General features: G+C 46.3%; 1 protein-coding gene across 1 annotated transcript in view; it reads right to left on the bottom strand.

Moving 5' to 3' along the window:
- AGL (amylo-alpha-1, 6-glucosidase, 4-alpha-glucanotransferase) overlaps positions 1-19,758 on the bottom strand; it is a 141,947-nt gene extending 122,189 nt beyond the window's left edge. The window contains exon 1 of the mRNA XM_040407326.1: positions 19,717-19,758. The gene's annotated coding sequence lies outside the window, so the exon portion shown is untranslated. The remainder of the gene's footprint in view (positions 1-19,716) is intronic.
- Between the last annotated feature and the right edge of the window lie 1,802 nt (positions 19,759-21,560).

Raw genomic sequence — 21,560 nt, 5'->3', positions numbered from 1 at the left:
CTGTTTTTAGTCTAAAAAAAGGCTGTTTTAGACTGTCTTATTTTTTTTTGTCGCATTTACTACTGAAATGGCGCCTGTTTTATAGATTGATTTGCCCTGTTCTCCTATTTTGATATATATTTTTTATACTAATTCAGAAGTATTCTCACGTTTACAACTTTTTTTTTATTTTTATTTTTTCTATTTATGTAGGTGCACTTTTTTGTGCCTGAATTTGACTACTTTCACATTAGCATTTTCAATTCCGCTACTGAGATCCGTCATAGGAAGAAAACGCTTCAGTTTTGTCCCCATTCATTGTCAATGGGGAAAAAATTTAACTAAGGGTACTTTCACACTTGCGTTAAACTTTTCCAATATTGAGTTCCGTCCTAGGGGCTCAATACCGTAAAAAAACTGATCAGTTTTACCCTAAGGCCCCTTTCACACGAGCGAGTATTCCGCGCGGATGCGATGCGGGAGGTGAACGCATTGCACCCGCACTGAATACTGACCCATTCATTTCTATGGGGCTGTGCACACGAGCGGTGATTTTCACACATCACTTGTGCGTTGCGTGAAAATCGCAGCATGCTCCTCTTTGTGCGTTTTTCATGTAACGCAGGCCCCATAGAAATGAATGGGGTTGTGTGAAAATCGCAAGCATCCGCAAGCAAGTGCGGATGCGGTGCGATTTTCACGCACGGTTGCTAGGAGACGATCGGGATGGAGACCCGAACCTTATTATTTTCCCTTATAACATGGTTATAAGGGAAAATAATAGCATTCTGAATACAGAATGCTTAGTAAAACAGGGCTGGAGGGGTTAAAAAAAAATAAAAAATCATTTAACTCACTTTATCCACTTGCTCGCGTAGCCGGCATCTCCGTCTGACTCTTTTACTGTATAGGACCTGTGGAGAGCATTAACTATAGTTAGTGATTCACCATGGTAAAAGATCATGTGACGTACCATGTGATGACCAGAGTGACGTCATCCCAGGTCCTTAAACTATAGTTAATGCTCTCCACAGGTCCTATACAGTAAAAGAGTCAGACGGAGATGCCGGGCATCGCGAGCAAGTAGATTAAGGTGAGTTAAATGATTTTTTATTTTTTTTAACCCCTCCAGCCCTGTTTTACTTAGCATTCTGTATTCAGAATGCTATTATTTTCCCTTATAACCATGTTATAAGGGAAAATAATACTATTTACAGAACACCGATCCCAAGCCCGAACTTCTGTGAAGAAGTTCGGGTTTGGGTACCAAACACGCGCGATTTTTCTCACGCGAGTGCAAAACGCATTACAATGTTTTGCACTCGCGCGGAAAAATCGCGGGTGTTCCCGCAACGCACCCGCACATTTTCCCTAAAGGCCCCTTTCACACGAGCGTGACAGATTAAGTCCGGATTCCTTCAGGGTGCATTCAGTGAAACTCGCACCATTTTGCAAGCAAGTTCAGACAGTTTTGTATGCGATTGCGTTCAGTTTTTTCGTGATAAAAAACTGAAGGTTTACAAACAACATCTCCTAGCAACCATCAGTGAAAAACACATCGCACCCGCACTTGCTTCCGGATGCAATGCGTTTTTCACGCAGCCCCATTCACTTCTATGGGACCAGGGCTGCGTGAAAAATGCAGAATATAGAACATGCTGCGATTTTCACGCAACGCAGAAGTGATGCGTGAAAAACTCTCTCATGTACTGTACACAGACACATTTAAATTAATGGGTCAGGATTCAGTGCGGGTGCAATGCGTTCACGTCACGCATTGCACCAGCGCGGAAATCTCACTCGTGTGAAAGGGGCCTAATGTATTCTGAATGGAGAGCAATCCGTTCAGTATGCATCAGGATGTCTTCAGTTCAGTCACTGTACGGCATGCTGCGGTATTTTCTCCGTCCAAAATTCCGGAACACTTGCTGGAATGCCGCATGCAGCATCATTTTACAATGAAATGCATTAATGCCGGATACGGCCCCAAGTGTTCCGGAAAAACGGATCCGGTTTTGCGGTCTGCGCATGTGCAGAGCTTTAAAAATGTGAAAAAGATAAATACCGGATTAGTTTTTCTGGAGGACAACCGGAGAGCCGAATCTGGTATTGCAGTGCACTTGTGAGACGGATCCACATCCGGACCAGTCTGCAAATGGTATCTGATTGCATACAGATTGCCGGATCCAGCAGGCAGTTCCAACGACGGAACTGCCTGCCGGAATCCAACAACGCAAGTGTGAAAGTACCCTAAACTAAACGGAATGCATTCCGTTCCGTTTGGTTGCGTCCCCATCATGGACACAATAACGCTGCAAGCAGCGCTTTTCTGTCCGTGATATGGTGCAGAGCAAGACGGATCCGTCCTGACACACAATGTAAGTCAATGGGGACAGATTTGTTTTCTCTGACACAATAGAAAACGGATCCGTCCCCCATTGACTTTCAATGGTGTTCATGACGGATCGTCATGGCTATAGAAGACATAATACAACCGGATCCGTTCATGACGGATGCAGGCGGTTGTATTATTGTAACGGAAACATTTTTGCAAATCCATGACGGATCCGGAAAAAACGCTAATGTGAAAGTAGCCTTTGTTGCAAAAGCAGTCAAATTTCTAGGCCACCCCAGAACTGGTGTACTTTTCTTCTTGTTTTTTGTGGTGAAGTGCAACTTTTTTGCATTTCAGGGAGACATGTGACTTTTCTTGCAAACATGTGACTTTTTCATGAGCAAATAAATGAGACCGGTACTTTCACAATTGCGGCAGAGGATTCCGGCAGGCAGTTCCATGGTCGAAACTGCCTGCAGGATCCGTCAAAACGTATGCAAACTGATGGCATTTGTCAGACTGATTCGTATGACAAATGCATTGAAATGCCGGATCCGTCTCTCCGGTGTCATCCGGAAAAACAGATTAAATCGCATTGCACCCGCACGATAAAAACGGAACAACTGAACGCGATCGCAGGCAAAACTGAATGACTTTGCCTGCGAAAACGCGCAGTTTTCACTGAACGCATCCGGACCTAATCTGGACATACTCGTCTGCAAGGGGCTTAAGAAGTAGCCTTTTCATGGAGACGTGCACCTATTCTCAGCTCACTTACGCAACATTTTCATGCGCGTACTAACTAGACCAGTCTTAGTGAATATGAACCTGTCGTACTGAAAAACAACCACCAGAGGTCAGACTAATAATACGTCTAGTCCAGTGGTGCCCAACCATTTTTCGTCTGAGGGCTGCACTAGACTTGGTATAAATTTTGCGGGCCGGAACCAGGTAGCTTTGCCAGAAAGAAATGCAAACTCTGTGAGGGGGCACATGTGAGCATTACTACTGTAAAGAGGGCACATATCTGGCATAACTACTGTGAGGGGGCACATATCTGGCCATAACTACTGTGAGGAGAGCACATATCAGGGTATAACTACTGTGAGGAGGGCACATATCAGGGCATAACTACTGTGAGGGGGCATGTGTGAGCATTACGTCTGTGAAGAGGGCACATATCTTGGCATTATTACTGTGAGGGGGCATGTGATGTATACATGTGTGTAATGTATGTAGTGCAGTATGTGATGATCACACACTGAACTACATACATTACACACATGTATACATCACATACTGCGCTGTCACCTTCTCTGCAGGTCTACCTTGATGTCTGGTCTTTAGGCTTCAGTCAGATCCTCCACCGCCATGCTTGCTCCGTGTGCCCGACACCACCAGGAGCTGGCCCCTCCTCCTTTCATCTCCTGCCGGCTTCTCCTACAGCAGGTTGCTCTATCGCTCCAGTGCCCGCCCAATCTTACCAATCAGGGACGTAGCTAGAAATGACTGGCCCCCATAGCACAAAAAATGTATGCTCCCGGACCTCCCATCCCTTCCAGAGCTCCCACCCAAACATGCCTCCAGGACCTCCCACCCCAACATCCCCACACCCCTCCCTAGATCCCCCTGCAGTGTCGTCCACAGATCCCCCCCCTTCAGTGTCGTCCACAGATCCCCCCCCCCCTTCAGTGTCGTCCACAGATCCCCGCCCCTTCAGTGTCGTCCACAGATTCCCCCCCCTTCAGTGTCGTCCACAGATCCCCCCCCTTCAGTGTCGTCCACAGATCCCCCCCCTTCAGTGTTGTCCACAGATCCCCCCCTTCAGTGTCGTCCACAGATCCCCCCCCTCAGTGTCGTCCACAGATCCCCCCCCCCCTTCAGTGTCGTCCACAGATCCCCCCCCTTCAGTGTCGTCCACAGATCCCCCCCCCTTCAGTGTCGTCCACAGATCCCCCCCCTTCAGTGTCGTCCACAGATCCCCCCCCTTCAGTGTCGTCCACAGATCCCCCCCCCCCCTTCAGTGTCGTCCACAGATCCCCCCCCTTCAGTGTCGTCCACAGATCCCCCCCCCCTTCAGTGTCGTCCACAGATCCCCCCCCCCTTCAGTGTCATCCACAGATCCCCCCCCTTCAGTGTCGTCCACAGATCCCCCTCAGTGTCGTCCACAGATATCCCCCCCCCCACCCAGAGCCGCCTCCTAGCTAATTTATTCACTGCACTTGCCTCTGTGAAATTGAAAAGAAGCGCCGTAATCTCGCACAGGCGCACTGGCAGAGGCCAGGAAGACGGTGCATGCCCACTTCGATGCCTCTGCCAGTGCGTCTGTGCGAGATTACGGCGCTTCTCTTCAATTTCACAGAGGCAAGTGCAGTGAATATATTAGCTAGGAGGCGGCGCTGGGCGGGGAGATTGCAGGCACAGGCAGCATCGCTTTGCTGCTTGTGCCGTTCGCAGCGTGCCCTGCGCTGATAAAGTCCGGTCACTGCGCGGGCCGCATGACACGGCTTCGCGGGCCGTAGGTTGGGCATCACTGGTCTAGTCTAATTCAGGAAGTGCTGGGGGACTTTTTATAAATACTAGGCAAAAGACAGACTAAGCAAATACACATGTGTACTTTATGCCGAAAAACAGGGGAGCTTCATAAATGAGTATCAGTGTGTAATTTCTGCCTATATTAAACCCCCGTGTACTGTAATATTTGGACATGTTCATAATTGGCTTCTCTTTGTATCTAAACACATTACTATGAGTGCAATAAAACACAACTTATTGGATGTGGTCGATATGTTTTATTTTTCCCTTTTTGCAGCAGTTAGGCCTCGTTCACATTTCCATGACGTGTTTGATCCATGTGTATGTTTTGTTCCCTCCATCTGTCATTCATATTCCACGGGCAACGCTCAGCTGAAAATTAATTTCATGAACATTTCCTAGCAACAATCCGTTGATTCCGTGTTTTTTCACGGACCCATAGACTATAATGGGCGTGTTTGGTCCACATCACGGACCAAAGTAGTATGTCTCCATAATTTTTTTCACTGAACCCTGTATCAGTAAAAAAATAAAATAAAAAATAGTGGTGTGAACAGACATTACAATAAATAGGTACGTGTGCTGTCCGCAGAAAACGTGTATATCACACATCAGTGAAAAATGGAAGTGTGAACGAGGCCTCCCTTTACCACTTCCTACTGCTCAGGAAGTTCCTATAGTCTTAGTACGGTATCATGGTTCACAGTACTAGACATTACTAAAGTGTTAAAGGGGTATTTCCATTTCAGGCAATGGGGTCAGTGACAGGATCTTGAACTTTAGGGCTTAGAAGGGAATGAGAAGTGTCACAGGGTTGTTTTGGGTTATTTGAGAGGTGAAGTACTTGTTGAGGCAATGTTGAGGGCCGAATTGTATGTTTTGAGCATAAATTTATAACGGAGGAAGTCTGTTGATATTCGTGATTTTCTCCATAAGCGTCCTGCACATCTGGAGCACTGCTGGAGAAGACATGTTTCAGGTGTGTGCCAGGGTTGCCGTGTTCTGTTGAAAAAAATCTGAGCAGAATCCGTGCTGATTTTCTGCGCGATTTTGGTGAGCTTCTTAGTGCATTTTTTTCAGCTTCCCATTCATTTCAATGGAAGAATCAGTGTGGAGCATGATGCTGCTTCTTTCCATGCTGTTTTTTTCAGCAAGGAAAAAAAAAAGGTTCTGCCTCCCTTTGAAATGAATGGGAGGCTTTTTAGAGAGGTTTTTTAGCGTGAAAAACAAGAAATGTGTAAATTTCCATGCAGATTTCTGTCCATTTTAGCACCAAAACCTGTATATGTTACTTGCGGTTTTTGGTGTGGATTTGATGAGGTTTAGCCACAGATCTCACACTTTCCTTCAAAAAACATGAAATCCGCAGCAAAAATTGCAGATTGCAAAATCCGCACAGCAGGTCCATCTGTCCATCCAGTTCTGCCTCTTATCCTGCCAGTTGATCCAGAGGAAGGAAAAAAAATCCCCTCCAATCAGAATAACTCCCTGGATCAACGACCCCTCTCTAGTAGCCATATCCTGTAATATTATTACCCTCCAGAAATACATCCAGGCCCCTCTTGAATTCCTTTATTGTACTCACCATCACCACCTCCTCAGGCAGAGAGTTCCATAGTCTCACTGCTCTTACCGTAAAGAATCCTCTTCTATGTTTGTGTACAAACCTTCTTTCCTCCAGACGCAGAGGATGTCCCCTCGTCACAGTCCTGGGGATAAATAGCTGATGGGAGAGATCTCTGTACTGACCCCTGATATATTTATACATAGTAATTAGATCTCCCCTCAGTCGTCTTTTTTCTAAAGTGAATAACCCTAATTTTGATAATCTTTCAGGGTACTGTAGTTGCCCCATTCCAGTTATTACTTTAGTTGCCCTCCTCTGAACCCTCTCCAGCTCTGCTATGTCTGCCTTGTTCACAGGAGCCCAGAACTGTACACAGTACTCCATGTGTGGTCTGACTAATGATTTGTAAAGTAGTAGGAATATGTTCTCATCACGGGCATCAGTCTGATGCAACCCATTATCTTATTGGCCTTGGCAGCAGCTGCCTGACACTGTTCTTTGCAGCTTAGTTTGCTGTTCACTAAAATTCCTAGATCCTTTTCCATGTCAGTGTTACCGAGTGTTTTACCATTTAGTATGTACGGGTGACTTGCATTATTCCTTCCCATGTGCATAACTTTACATTTGTCAGTGTTAAACCTCATCTGCCACTTATCTGCCCAAGCCTGCAATCTATCCAGATCCCTCTGTAGTAGTATACTGTCCTCTTCAGTGTTAAATACTTTACACAGTTTCATCTGTAAAAATTGAATTAGCCTTTTACAAGATCATTAATAAATATATTGAAGAGAATAGGAACCAATACTGACCCAATCTGAGTGGATACATTTTTTTTACACCAGCTTCATTTCCGATTTCTGATTCGCACGCAGACACTGGGTCGCAAAAAATGTGGATTGCACATGGCAAACATCATTGTGCATTTTGTTTAATGAAATGGACAATACATTAATTGGGTGCTGTGGATCATATCTACTTCTTGGATTTTTTACATATGTGTGTACCTTTTGCCACTGAGCACCACTGGTAATTTACCCTGTCAGACTGGACTTCTATGGTGTCAATGTGTAGTGCCGACCAGCTTGCTTTTTTGGATATTTATTTATATAGCGCCACCATATTCCGCAGCGCTTTAAAATTCAGAGGGTTCATATACAAAACAAAAGACAACACAACCTAACTAGCTAATATACAACTGAAAGACTAGGAGTGAGGGCCCTGCTCGCAAGAGCTTACAATCTATGAGGAATTGGGGGTGACAAAAGTTGATTGTGCTATGTAGTAGTCAAGCCATTTTTGTACAGAAAGCAGTGGTGCAGGCTGATCTGCTTTGAGTGTGGGACTATTAGAAGATTGAGTTCAGGCCTGAAGAGTTGGGGGGGGGGGGGGGGTTATTCGAGGAAGAGTCAATTTAGGAGGCAAGATAAGCCTGCCTGAAAATATGTTTTTTTTATGGCACGTTGGAAGGTAGGGAAGTTGGGAATTGACTTGATATTCCAGGGCAGAGCATTCCAGAGAGTATGTGCAGCTCGAGAAGAGTCTTGAAGACAGGAGTGAGAGGTACGAATTATGGAGGGTTGTTATTTTAGATCACTAACAGAACAGAGAGAAAGAGCAGGGTGTAGACGGAAATGAGGGAGGAGGTGTATGGAGGTGCAGCACTGTGGTGAGCTTTTTTGGGTAAGAAGTTTGAACTGTATTCTGTGGTGGAAGGGCAACCAGTGAAGTGACTGGCAGAGGCTAGTAGCATCAGTATAACGGGTGGATGGATAGATGAGCCTGGCTGCAGCATTTAGGACAGACTGAGGGGGAAGATTTTAGTGAGAGGGAGACCGATTAGTAATGCGTTACAGTAGTCAAGACAAGAATGAATCAAAGCAACAAGAATTTTAGCCATTTCCACCAGGAGAAAAGGACAGATTCTGGAGATATTCTTGAGGTGCAGACGACAAGAGCGAGCATGTGATTGGATATAGGGAACAAAGGAAAGATCCGAGTCAAAGATGACCCCAAGACTGCGGGTGTGCTGCACAGGAGTTTTAATAGTGCCTCAGACCGAAATGTAAATATCAAGTTTAGGTTGGTTAGTAGTTGGGGGAAAGACAAGAAGTTCAGTTTTTGAGTGATTCAGTTTTAGATACAGAGAAAACATGATGTTAGAGACAGCTGCCAGACAATTACTGGTGTTTTAGAGTAAAGCAGGGGTGATGTCAGGGGATGAAGTGTATAGAGATGGTACTGAAAGCCAAATCTGTCCAATGGGGGCTGTGTAGAGAGAGAAGAGTAGAGGACCTATGACAAAACCAGGAGAATCCTCAAAATCAAGAGGAAGAGGAGAAGAAGTAGAGCCAGCGAATGATACAATAAAAGGATCGGCCAAAGAGATAGGAAGAGAACCAGGAGAGAGCAGTAAGGCCAACTGAGTGGACCATGGTGAGGAGTTTGTGGTCTACCATATCAAAGGCTGCAGAGAAATCCAGAAGAATGAGTAGAGAATAGTTGGCATTCCTTTTTGCTGTCAGGAGATCGTTAGACACTTTAGTCAGGGCAGTTTGTGTAGAGAGAAGAGGGCAAAAGGCAGATTGTAAGGGGTCAAGAAGAGAGTTTGTAGATAGATAGTTTGTTAAGAGAGAATAGATAAGATGTTCAAGGAGTTTAGAGACGAAGGGGAGGTTAGAAACAGGTCGGTAGTTAACAGCACAGGTTGGGTCAAGAGATGTTTTTTTTTTTAGTAGTGGGGTTATAACAGAATGTCTGAAAGAGGAAGGAAAGATACCAGAAGAGAGTGAGGTTAAATATTGTAGTTAGGTGAGTGAGGATAGCTGGGGAGAGGGTCTGAAGAAGGTGTGAGGGAATAGGATCACTGCTGCATCTCGTGGGTCGAGAAGAAGAGAGAAGCCTGGAGACTTCTTCATCTGTTATAAGCCTCATTCACACATCAGTGTTCCACGGACGTGTGCTGTGCATGTTCTCCACGGACAGCACACGTCCCCATTCATTTTAATGTGTGTATTCAGATATCAGTGTTTTAGCATGGTCCGTGGATCCGTTATTTTAGCACGGATGCCATCTGTGTTTCACGGATCATTAGGAAGAGATGCTTTGTAAATTATTTTTCAGCTGTTCAGTGTCAGCGAAACATGGATGGCACACGGACAGGAAAAAACAGACACACGGACCCAACACGGATGCATCACTGACCACCTTCTCACGGATTTAAGCACGGAAGTGTGAATGAGGCTTTATAGAGTCAAAAGAGGAGAGAGAGTGTATGTGGAAGTGTGGGAGAGAGGAGGATTGAAATTGGTTGGGGAGTGGGGAATATTTCCTTCTCGATATTATCTCTAAAATATGTGGCCTTGTCATCAGCGCAGAGGTCAGTGACAGGATCTTGAACTTTAGGGCTTAAAAGGGAATGAGAAGTGTCACAGGGTTGTTTTGGGTTATTTGAGAATGAGGAGATGAGAGAGGTGAAGTACTTCTGTTTGGCAATGTTGAGGGCCGAATTGTATGTTTTGAGCATAAATTCTGTTGATATTCACGATTTTCTCCATAAGCGTTCTGCACATCTGGAGCACTGCTGGAGAAGACATGTTTCAGGTGTGTGCCAGGGTTGCCGTGTTCTGTTGGAAAGTTTATATTAATATTGGAAATGCTTCATTTCGGGTGGTTTTGAGGGTATGGTTGCAATGATTGGCATCCAGGTCTGGACAGAAGGAAGAGACTCAGGTAAGAGCTAAATGTAAGGTGTCGATCAGCTGCTAGCAGTTAATGGGTGTAGGTTTCTATAAGTGTGAAAAGCAGGATTGTCGTAAGAAGAGCAAGAGGTCTTAATAGTAAATGAAAGAAGATTGTGGTCAGAAAGTGGGAAGGATGAGTAAAGTTTGAGACTGAGCAGTGATGAAAGAAAACTAGATCTAGTGTATGGCCCTGTTCATGCGTGGCAGAGGACGTTGTGATAGGCCAAGAGAGGAGGTTATAGAGAGAAAGTGAGCGGCTGATGGGGAGATAGGATCATCAACGGGGATATTAAAATCACCCATAATAAAAGTTGGCGTTTCAGAAGATAGGAAGTGAGGAAGCCAAGCTGCAAAGTGATCCAGGAATTGGTGGAGGCCTGAGGGACGATAGACAACCGCAACTCACGGGGGGATGGATGGAAGAGTCTGATGGTGTGAACCTCAAGAGGGGAATGTGAGAGAGGGTTCAGGGGAAATGACCTAAAACATGCACTGTGGAGAAAGTAGTATGCCTACTCCTCCACCATGCCGGTCATCAGGTCTGGGAATATGGGAGAAATGAAGTCCACCATAAGATAAGGCGGCAGCCATGTTTCTATAAGGGCCAGCAAGTTCAGAGAGTGTGAGAGCGCTACAACGTTTACAATAGAAAAACGTATAATGTTTTTAGTGCCGAATGAAGTTTGTTCAGTTTCGATTTAATACTACCGCATCTGAACGGAACAGAAGAATCCTAATGTATTAAATCAAAATAAAGTGTTTTGAGATCCTCTGCCAGATCTCAAAACCGGAATGCAGAAAGCATGTGTGAAAGTAGCCTATCCCAGTGCATTCTTTTCTAAATGCATCTGTGTGACTGTTCTACAAATGACAGAACAAGTCCCGTTACTGTCCGTCTGCCAGACAAGAATAGGCATCTGTAACGGTTTTCTATTGTGTCAGAGTTCAGCGGATCCGTCCCCAATGACCTGCATTGTGGGTCATGCCGTTTTGCTCTGCATTCCATAACGAAAAGAAGCATGCTGCGGTTTGCTCTCCGGTATCGGAACGCAATCAAACGGAACAGAATACATTTTCGAGCATTCCGTTCTGTTTTGTCCCCATTGACAATGAATGGGGACAAAGCAGAAGTGGATCTCAACACCGGAAAAGAGAAACACTAGTGTGAAAGTAGCCTTAAGGAGGCGTGCGATGGAGTAAGATGCGCCAAATTTATTAACAGGCGCTGGAATGTTAACAAATGGTGGGTTCAGATTGTTGCTTAGCTTTCCTTTCTTCTGATCTGTCAGAAAAACTAAAAGAAAAAACGGATCTCTTTTTTTGAGCATTTTTTTTTTTATATACTTTTCAACCCTATAGGATAACATGGGGGAAGTACCTATACTCTGCATTTGCTGACGGATTTTTCCACCATATGTGAAGGCAACTTTAGGGCTCATTCACATCAGCACTACCTATTTCCCCTATTGCCGGATTTGGCACATAACTGACACAAATGGAAACTAACAGATCCCACTGACTGTAATGGGATCCGTCCGGTTTCCGTTCTGGAGAGAATAAAGTCTTGCGTGCAGAAAGCTTTATCGCGATATTTTCGACAGTTTCCGTGACACCAACTCAAATGTGAAAATATCCTCAGTCTGATTTTTTGTTTTAAAAGTGATCAGATTTTAGCCTTAGCGGTGACCTGCCTCAGGTGAGCGGGCCTTTCCTGGCATTTCTGGGTGTCGAGCTGGGACTGGAAGCTGAGAGGAGTGCGGGCGGAAGGTCAGAACGGCAATGGCAGGGATCGGCGGAGGATAGTAATGCTTACCTGGTAATTTAACCCCCTTCTGACTTTTTTTATTTCTTAATTTAACGCTCATAAGGACCAGGGTGACAGCGATCTTTAATGGGTTGTACCGCCTTTAAATGTTCTATTAATATACTTCAGCCTGAAAAACGCTGCAGCTGTGAGGTATTCTCTTGACTATAATGATGCCCTCTGGTGGTAATCTGTCATATAGTCATGTTAACATCCTCCTACGGAGGTGGTCGCGCATGCTCAGCTCCATATTTTAAAGGGGTTATCCGGGTTCAGAGATTAACCCGGACATACCCACATTTTCACCCAGGCAACCCCCCCTAATATGAGCATCGGAGCATTTCACTTGCCCTGCCCTGTATCGTGCAGGACAAGGGCTTTTTTGTTTATAACACTCTGCCGAGCGGAGGCTTCCACCCTGCAGTGTATTCGGTGACGTCACAGGCTCTGATGTGCGGGCTTTAGCGCTGCCCTAGCCGGTTTTCAGTGATGTCACCGGGCTCACTGCTGGCCGGAAGCCTCCACCTAGCAGTCCTTATGGAAAGCTCCGGATTAACACATGTGGTGCCACTGTTCTGGGGGACATAACTCTACAACGGGATGGGGGACACAGATTCACAAATGCAAGTATGCCATGATAAGGGGAGCATAGCCAACAGGAGTATCAGGAGTATATATGTATCTCTTATTTTTATGACATTTTATATTGCAATGCATTTTCTCCACACAGCTCTACAGGGGAGGTGACATAAAAAAAAACAAAAAAAAAACAAGACTTTAACCTGCTCAGGACCGCCGTACGCAGGATTGCGTCTTTGCGGCGGTCCTGTTACTCTGGGTGGACGCGCCGGTGCGTCCTCTCGTGAGACGCGAGATTTCGGGCAAAGCCGGCCCGCGCATGCGCATCGCGGGCGGGCAAAATTTAAAAGACAAGTTCGTCATCAACCTGCCAGCCAATGATCGTCGCTGGCAGGTTGATGATTTTCAAAAAATCGAATCAGAAGCCATCTAACACATTATATTTATAAATATAATGTGTTAAATGGCTTGTCTGCTCCTCTGCTGGTCGGTTGGTTCCAGCAGAGGAGCAGACATCACTGTGAGTACCCACCAACACCACACTTAGCCCCCAGATCACCCTCCATCACCCCAATTAACCCCTTCATCGCCCCTGTCAATCACCTAGTGAAAGGGAAAAAAGTGATCAGTGTAAACTGTCACTTTTTTTTTTCCACTGGTATTGATTTATAGTTTTAGGATAGTTTAGGTCCCTTGGTTAGGTAGTTTAGCGTCAGTTAGCGCCCAGCCCACCGCAGTCACTTATTCGCTGATTAGCGTATTGCTAATCAGCATTTGTACTTTTATAGTATCTGTAAGTGATCAAAACTGATCACGGTCAGATCTATAATAGTATTAGTGTCACTTTAGTTTGCCCTCCACCCAAAACGCAGTGTTTGCCCGATCAGGCCTGATCGGTCGCCCACACGTGCGTTCACCTACGCCCGCACCGCCAAATTTTTTTAGTTTTTTGATCACTGCACAATCACTTTACAAGCGCTGCGGCGAAAAAAAAAAAATCAGTTTTGATATTTTTTATCAATCGCAGCGGCCACCGGTACTTCGCTAGCCTCCCCTTTGTAAAACAGGCTTGCTTTATTTCTTGGGTAGTCTCAGGGAATACCCCTAAATTTAGTAGTCCAAATGTCAAACAGGGGGTATTCTTCTGAAGAGGCCTACAGGATTCTGACCCAGTCGGATGAGGAGTGGGAACCCTCATCTGACGAATCTAGCGGGTCAGAATATGAACCTGTAGAAAGCAGTGGCACTCTGACCCAAAGTTCGGACGAGGAGGTTGAGGTCCCTGGCAGCACCAGGCGTACCCGGCCCCTTGTTGCTAGACCACAGGTTGCGCAGGATCTGTTTCAAGAGCAGCAGAGTGGGGCTGGCGCTGTCAGATCACGTGGTGAGGCATACACCAGCAGCGCAGCCCTTCCTGGACCTAGTACCAGCACTGCCGTACAACATGGTGAAGTAGCGAGCACCAAAAGGGCAGTTGAAGCTGGTACGGTGGCACGTGCAATAGTTACTCCGTCGCAGCCACCGCAAAGACAGGCCCGTAGAGCCCATAGAGTCCCTGAGGTGCTGGCAAACCCTGATTGGCAGTCACCAACTTCAGCCGCACCTGTAGTTCCCCCTTTCACCGCCCAGTCTGGAGTTCGGGTTGAGACAGCTCAGATCAGTTCGGCCCTGGGATTTTTTGAGCTGTTCTTGACTGTGGAGCTCTTGGACTTAGTCGTGGCAGAAACAAATCGGTATGCCACACAATTTATATCCGCCAACCCGGGAAGCTCTTATGCCCAGTCTTTCCGGTGGAAACCAGTCCAAGTTTCCGAATTTAAAATTTTTCTGGGCCTTCTCCTGAACATGGGTCTAACCAAAAAGCATGAATTGCGGTCATATTGGTCCACGAACCCGATTCATCACATGCCCATGTTCTCCGCTGCTATGTCCAGGACACGATTTGAGACCATCCTGCGTTTCCTGCACTTTAGTGATAACAGCACCTCTCGTCCGAGAGGCCACCCAGCTTTTGACCGGCTCCACAAAATTCGGCCCCTCATAGACCACTTCAACCAGAAATTTGCAGATTTGTATACCCCTGAGCAAAACATCTGCGTAGACGAGTCCCTAATACATTTTACCGGGCGCCTTGGCTTCAAACAATACATCCCAAGCAAGCGCGCCCGGTATGGAGTCAAATTGTATAAGCTCTGTGAAAGGGCCACAGGCTATACCCACAAATTTCGGATTTATGAGGGAAAAGATCAGACCCTGGAGTCGGTCAGTTGCCCTGACTACCTGGGGAGCAGAGGGAAGACAGTCTGGGACTTGGTGTCACCCTTATTTGGCAAGGGGTACCATCTTTATGTGGACAATTTCTACACAAGTGTGGCCCTCTTCAGGCATTTGTTCCTAGAACAGATTGGCTGCTGTGGCACCGTGCGACCTAGTCGCCGGGGCTTCCCCCAACGGCTCGTTACCACCCGTCTTGCAAGGGGGGAGAGGGCTGCCTTGTGTAACGAAGAACTGCTCGCGGTGAAATGGAGAGACAAGCGTGACGTTTACATGCTCTCCTCCATTAACGCAGACACGACAATCCAAATTGAACGGGCAACCCGTGTCATTGAAAAGCCCCTCTCAGTCCACGACTATAATGCGCTCATGGGAGGGGTGGACTTCAATGACCAGATTTTGGCTCCCTATTTAGTTTCCCGACGCACCAGACGCTGGTATAAGAAGGTGTCTGTATATTTAATTCTATTGGCGCTCTACAATAGTTTTGTTCTCTACAGTAAGGCTGGGAGAACACGATCCTTCCTCAAATTCCAGGAAGAGATCATCGCGAACCTCCTGTATCCAGGAGGTTCCGTGGCCCCAACCACCAGTGTAGTGAGCCGTCTACACGAGCGACATTTCCCCAGTGTCGTTGCTGGTACCTCAAACCGACCGCCACCCCGAAAAAAATGTTGTGTCTGTAGCAGGAGTGGAATAAGACGTGACACCCGCTATTTCTGTCCTGACTGCCCTGACCACCCTGCCCTATGCTTAGGGGAGTGTTTCCGGAAGTACCACACACAGGTACACTTAGTATAGGGATTGCATCTCACAGGACAGGCACACAGGGCTATTAGGGCCCTTACACTCACAGCTGCTGCAAACCTCTCCTTTCACCTGGGATAAAGTGCATAACGTACTTCGCCACATCTTTGGGCGATTTGCGCTTTGCACATTGTCCCATGGGGAAGGAGAGGTTTGTCCTATAAAAGGTAAAAAAAAATAAAAAACACCAGTAAGCAAAAAAGTTAACTTTTAGTTCAAAAAGTTAAAAAAAGTTTATATGTTCTGTTCAAAAGTTATTATAAAGTTAATAAAATTTATTGCAGTGCGGCCTGTTTTTTTCTTTTTTGTTTTGTTTTTTTTACCTTCCAGGTGGACCAACCGATCGACTAGCTGCAGCACTGATGTGCATTCTGACAGAAGCATTGCGCTGCTGTCAGATTACACGCAAGTCGGTGTATGCGGCGCTGCAAGACAAGATTTCTCGCTGAGGAGGCGGCGGTGTTCATATGCTTTGGCAAACACTTTGTATATATAAAAAAATAAAATAAATCCCGGCAATGATTTATTCATCCACATCGATTGATGTGAATGAAGAAATCTGTGCCGTTCATTTTTTCTTTCAGCCCAGAGGCTGAACGAAAAAAAAAATAATCTCATTACCCGTATGCTCAATATAAGGAGAATAGCAGAAACTCCTAATGCTGGCCATACATGTAATGATTGCGGAGACCCTCAAATGCCAGGGCAGTACAAACACCCCACAAATGACCCCATTTTGGAAAGTAGACACCCCAAGGTATTCACTGAGGGGCATATTGAGTCCATGAAAGATTGAAATTTCTGTCCCAAGTTAGCGGAAAGGGAGACTTTGTGAGAAAAAAAAAAAAAATTTCCGCTAACTTGTGCCAAAAAAAAAAAAATTCTATGAACTCGCCATGCCCCTCATTGAATACCTTCGGGTGTCTTCTTTCCAAAATGGGGTCACATGTGGGGTATTTATACTGCCCTGGCATTTTAGGGGCCCTAAAGCGTGAGAAGAAGTCTGGGATCCAAATGTCTAAAAATGCCCTCCTAAAAGGAATGTGGGCCCCTTTGCGCATCTAGGCTGCAAAAAAGTGTCCCACATGTGGTATCGCCGTACTCAGGAGAAGTTGGGCAATGTGTTTTGGGGTGTCATTTTACATATACCCATGCTTGGTGAGAGAAATATCTTGGTCAAATGCCAACTTTGTATAAAAAAATGGGAAAAGTTGTCTTTTGCCAAGATATTTCTCTCACCCAGCATGGGTATATGTAAAATTACACCCCAAAACACATTGCCCAACTTCTCCTGAGTACGGCAATACCACATGTGTGACACTTTTTTGCAGCCTAGGTGGGCAAAGGGGCCCACATTCCAAACAGCACCTTTCGGATTTCACCGGCCATTTTTTACAGATTTTGATTTCAAACTACTTTGCACGCATTTGGGCCCCTAAAATGCCAGGGCAGGATAACTACAAGTGACCCCATTTTGGAAAGAAGACACCCCAAGGTATTTCGTGATGGGCATAGTGAGTTCATGGAAGTTTTTATTTTTTTGTCACAAGTTAGTGGAATATGAGACTTTGTATGAAAAAAAAAAAACATTTTCCGCTAACTTGTGACAAAAAATAAAAAATTCTAGGAACTCGCCATGCCCCTCACGGAATACCTTGGGGTGTCTTCTTTCCAAAATGGGGTCACTTGTGGGGTAGTTATACTGCCCTGGCATTCTAGGGGCCCTAATGTGTGCAAAGTAGTTTGAAATCAAAATCTGCAAAAAATGGCCGGTGAAATCCGAAAGGTGCTCTTTGGAATGTGGGCCCCTTTGCCCATCTAGGCTGCAAAAAAGTGTCACACATGTGGTATTGCCGTACTCAGGAGAAGTTGGGCAATGTGTTTTGGGGTGTCATTTTACATATACCCATGCTGGGTGAGAGAAATATCTTGGTCAAATGCCAACTTTGTATAAAAAATTGGAAAAGTTGTCTTTTGCCAAGATATTTCTCTCACCCAGCATGGGTATATGTAAAATTACACCCCAAAACACATTGCCCAACTTCTCCTGAGTACGGCGATACCACATGTGTGACACTTTTTTGCAGCCTAGGTGGGCAAAGGGGCCCATATTCCAAAGAGCACCTTTCGGATTTCACAGGTCATTTACCTACTTACCACACATTAGGGCCCCTAGAATGCCAGGGCAGTATAACTACCCCACAAGTGACCCCATTTTGGAAAGAAGACATCCCAAGGTATTCCGTGAGGGGCATGGCGAGTTCCTAGAATTTTTTATTTTTTGTCACAAGTTAGTGGAATATGAGACTTTGTAAGGGAAAATTTTTTTTTTTTTAAATCATCATTTTCCGCTAACTTGTGACAAAAAATAAAAAGTTCTATGAACTCACTATGCCCATCAGCGAATACCAATCGCAGCGCACAGCTCACAGCCTGGGAGGTTTTTTTCTCCCAGGCTGTGAGCTGTGCACTGCGATTGGCCAGCGCTGCAGCCTAGGAGAAGGAGACGCCCACAGGACAAGGGAAGACCCGCCTACTATAACTTAAAGCGAACCTGTCACCATGATTTTGCGCATAGAGCTGGGGACATGGGCTGCTAGATGGCCACTAGCTCATCTGCAATACCCAGTCCCCACAGCTCTCTGCTCTTTTATTGTGTTAAAAAACAGTTTTGAGTGATATGCAAATTACCTGATATGAGTCCTGTAGCCGGAGATGAGTCAAGCGGAAAGGAGCCCAGCACCGCCCCGCGTCCTCCGAATCTCCTCCTTGCCGGCTGACGTCACAGAGCTGGAGCGCCGAAATCTCGCGATGCGCGAGCTAGCGCATGCGTAGTTCGTTCCCTGTGCTGATGCCAGCACAGGGAATGAACATGATGCCGACACTGCGCATGCGCTAGCTCGCGCATCGCGAGATTTCGGCGCTCCAGCTCTGTGACGTCAGCCGGCAAGGAGGAGATTCGGAGGACGCGGGGCGGTGCTGGGCTCCTTTCCGCTTGACTCATCTCCGGCTACAGGACTCATATCAGGTAATTTGCATATCACTCAAAACTGTTTTTTAACACAATAAAAGAGCAGAGAGCTGTGGGACCTGGGTACTGCAGATGAGCTAGTGGCCACCTAGCAGCCCATGTCCCCAGCTCTATGCACAAAATCATGGTGACAGGTTCGCTTTAAGGAGCAAAGGTACCGAGGCCTATAACGGGAGAACGGAGCGGCGCCCGGGGATAATAGTAAGTGCAGTGAGATCCCCGGGCGCCGCTCTATATGGCAGCATACTCAGTTCACATAGTTTATACAAGTGAAAGGTCCTCTTTAAGCTAGGGGGGCTGAAGTGGTTAAAAAAGTTCATTAACATGTCCGGTAGGTGGTAAAAACGCACGACATGGGTGAAAACACCTTTAAAAAAAAACTAGAGGGGATTTATCAAACTGGCATAAAGTAGAACTGGCTCAGTTGCCCATAGCAACCAGATTCCTTCTTTCATTTCCCAAAGGAGCGGTAAAAAATGAAAGCTGGAATCTGATTGGTTGCTATGGGCAACTGAGCCAGTTCTACATTACGCCAGTTTGATAAATCTCCCACTGTGTCTGGCAGAAAGGTAAGTACATATGGCGGATCGCCTTTGTCAAAACCGCCGCGGACTGCTGGTTTTTCCATTCAAACGCTTCAGACCCGCTGACACTTCTGCCCCTACACTACAAATGGGCACAGCCGCTGTGCCAGGAGCGCATTTTTGGCACATTTGTGGAAATAAACCGCAGTCACATGATCAGCAATGGGAGGCGGTTGGCGTGCGGCCACCCCACTGCTTTTGGCGTGAAATCTGCGCCAAATTGTGGATGAAAACAGAAACCATGCCGGATCTGCCGCTGTTTTCCGTTATAGCATAGCGATAGTCACCAACTGAGATGACATGGCTACAGTGCGGCAGTAAGTCCCTGAATGTGTGACAATGCCTGTCACTAGACAGAGAGAACTCTAATAACTGATCCCAGTGCTCCAGCTCCGTGTGCTGTCAGCTCCAGCAATGCATGGGTTAAACCCGCCCGCACTGCAGTCACATCACAGTCTACTACTCTATAAAAACCACTCACCTTCCTGTCACCTCAGCTGTTCCCAGAACGCCCTGTGTCTGACTTGTTGTCCACAATAAAGTTCATTCAATTCTTTTTTTTTTTTTTTTTCAATCAGCTTTATTAAAACAAGAACAACGTACAAAGCCAGTGCACAGCCTGATAGGCTGTAAATTCCGTTAGGGAACTGAAAAAAGTGATGGAGATGTGTGCTCACACATATATATGTCAGTAATATGCCCACATTGTGCCCCTCGGCCTCATAGAAATAATAAAAAATAAACACCACATACTTACCTTGTTCCTAGCAGCAGCAGCAGCAGCAGGACATCGGCTACTCTAGTCTGTGGAGGAGGAGGAGCCGAGGCCGGCTGGCCCCGCCCCCTCACAGACCAGAGGCGTGGAGAGCTGGCGGCAGGGAGGAATGATGCGGCAGGGAGCAGACTGCAGACTGCTCTCTGCTTCATTATGGCAACTGTCTGTGCTTCCTATGGACGCAGGGACAACTGCCAGAAAGCAGGACCTACCTCCCCGTACCGGTACAGCCACTGTAATCCCGGACTGTCCCGCCGGATCCGGGACGGTTGGGAGGTATGCAGAAGGGGGTTAATATGTGAGGTTATCATTTTTGTAACTTACTGTATACCATTTACGGAAAATGAAAGGTTAGCAGGGCACTCAGGACATCATGATAATGCTGCTAAGTAACCACTAGTGATGCTAGATCCGAAGTCGCTCCATTCAAAACTTCGGAAAAAGGGCTAGTTCACACGAACGTGTGATGCCCGTTGCCGTATTGCGGACCCGCAATACACAGGCACCGTTCTGTGGCCATTCCGCATCACGGATTCATTTCAATGGGTCCGGATATGCGGAACGGAAGCACTACGGAGTGCTTTCTGGGGTTCTGTTCCGTGCTTCCGCACCGCAAAAAGATAGAACTTGCTCTATCTTTTTTGCGGAACGGAAGGATCGCGGGCCCCATTCAACTAATTAGGTCTGTGATCCCCATGCGCCTCCCCATGGACGGTGCCTGTGCATTGCAGACTGCATTTTGCGGTAATAGCCCTAATACTGTATGGAGATTCCTCTCCATACGCTATTAAAATGTATGGGCTCCGATGAGCTGAAGTAAGTTATTAGCGAAGTCACGCGTGACTTTGTTGAATAACTTCGGTAGTTGATTTTTAAAGGGCTTCTGTCACCCCACTAAACTCATATATTTATTTTTTTGGTGTACTTATAATCCCTATCCTGCCATACATTATGTTATTAATAATTTTCGTTCAGTAGATTTAGCAAAAAACTTACTTTTATGATATGCTAATTACCTTTCTACCAGCAAGTAGGGCGTCTACTTGCTGGTAGCAGCCGCAGAAAACCGCCCCCTCCTTCTTTTGATTGACAGGGCCAGCCGCGATCTCCTCCTCCGGCCAGCCCTGACAGCATTTCAAAAATCGCGCGCCTCTGGTCATTCGGCGCAGGCGCTCTGAGATGAGGAGGATCGCCTCCTCAGCACCCTCAGTGCGCCGATGATGTCTTCTCTTTCGGTGACGCAGGCGCACTGAGGGAGTGCTGAGGAGGCGATCCTCCTCATCTCAGAGCGCCTGCGCCGAATCAACACAGGAGCACGATTTTTGAAATGCTGACAGGTCTGGCCGGAGGCGGAGATCGCGGCTGGCCCTGTCAATCAAAAGAAGGAGGGGGCGGTTTTCTGCGGCTGCTACCAGCAAGTAGACACCCTACTTGCTGGTAGAAAGGTAATTAGCATATCATAAAAGTACGTTTTTTGCTAAATCTACTGAACGAAAATTATTAATAACATAATGTATGGCAATATGGCAGGATAGGGATTATAAGTACAC

Source organism: Bufo bufo, chromosome 9, assembly GCF_905171765.1.
Source record: "Bufo bufo chromosome 9, aBufBuf1.1, whole genome shotgun sequence".
NCBI classification, from domain to species: domain Eukaryota; kingdom Metazoa; phylum Chordata; class Amphibia; order Anura; family Bufonidae; genus Bufo; species Bufo bufo.
The sequence above is the reverse complement of the archived record's forward strand: the minus strand, read 5'-3'. Positions and strand labels throughout refer to the sequence as shown.